Genomic DNA, 1,189 nt, shown 5'->3' on the forward strand with positions numbered 1-1,189 from the left:
CCCAGCCCTTGTCTCCCCAACTCTCAGGTCTGTCTTCTCCCAAAATAACTGGGAGCATTTGTGGAACCCCTACAATGCACTGGGTGTTTTGCAAATGTCAACCAGATATACTGCGTCACCTCGAGTCCTAGAACAGTGTTCAAAAGAAGCTCAGAGGGGCTTCCTCGGTGGTTCTGGGGTTAAGACTCTGCACTCCCAATGTAGGGGGCCTGGGTTCTATCCCTGGTCAGGAAACTAAGATCCTGCATGCTACACAGTTTGGCTCCTCAGATTTTTTTAATTAAATGAAATTTTAAAAATAAAATTTGTTTTATTTATTTATTTTTTTATTTTTTAAAAAAAGAAATTATACTTAGGGGAAAGCGCGAACGCAGTCCCCCACTACCACAAATTATGCAGTTGAGTTTCCCACATTTGGGGAAATCGCAGGGGTCAGCACATCCGGAGTGCAATGGATAAGCCTCGCCCTGGGAAAACCACCTTCGTGATCATGGTATCTCCCCTGCCAGGTAAGTATAAAAATAAAATTTGTTTTAAAAGAAGCTCAGAATTCCAAGACAGCTTGAAAATTAACACAATAGGTCTTTTTTGAAAACCTCCCAGAGAAGCACACGCACCATGGGGAAAGTATATCTACGAAACAGGGGGACTTCTTATCTCCCCAAGTGCCACTCCTTAGCCCATCACCTCTGCCTCTCCCTTCCCACAGCCCCAAGCCAGGAATGGTTCTGTGAGTCTCTTCTTCCTCCCTCCCACTTCAGTCTTACTTAGTGATAACCAGCTTAGTCCTGTCGGATTCTTTGCTGCCCCATGGGCTGCAGTTCACCAGGTTCCTCTGTACACAGGATTCTTCAGGCAAGAATACTGGAGTGGGTAGCCATTGCCTCATGGGGGGGATCTTACCGAACTAGGGATCAAACCCAGGTCTCCTTCATTGCAGTCAGATTCTTTACCATCTGAGTCACCAGGGAAGCCCCATTCTTATTTAAAGAAATTTGACCCACTCTGGGCTTTGCCCTGTCTCACTTCCTCTGAAATAGCATGCCAACAGGCCAGCCTTCTTCCTTGGAAGGAGACAAAAGTGGCAGACTCTTCACATGAACCTTTTTCCTTTTTATCCCTGCCCCACAAGGTTACATTGTCCCCAGTTTACAGATGAGGAAACTGAGGCACAGAACAGTTAAGAGCA

At 45.9% G+C, this 1,189-nt stretch overlaps 1 non-coding gene across 1 annotated transcript; it reads right to left on the reverse strand.

The window, feature by feature from the left end:
* Nucleotides 1-353: 353 nt before the first annotated feature.
* Nucleotides 354-517, reverse strand: LOC129543903 (U1 spliceosomal RNA). The gene has a single exon (XR_008683360.1). It is a non-coding gene; the product is annotated as a U1 spliceosomal RNA (small nuclear RNA).
* Nucleotides 518-1,189: the final 672 nt, after the last annotated feature.

The sequence above is a fragment of the Moschus berezovskii genome, chromosome 23 (assembly GCF_049115385.1).
Source record: "Moschus berezovskii isolate FMDL1 chromosome 23, NW_MosBer_1.0, whole genome shotgun sequence".
NCBI classification, from domain to species: Eukaryota; Metazoa; Chordata; class Mammalia; order Artiodactyla; family Moschidae; genus Moschus; species Moschus berezovskii.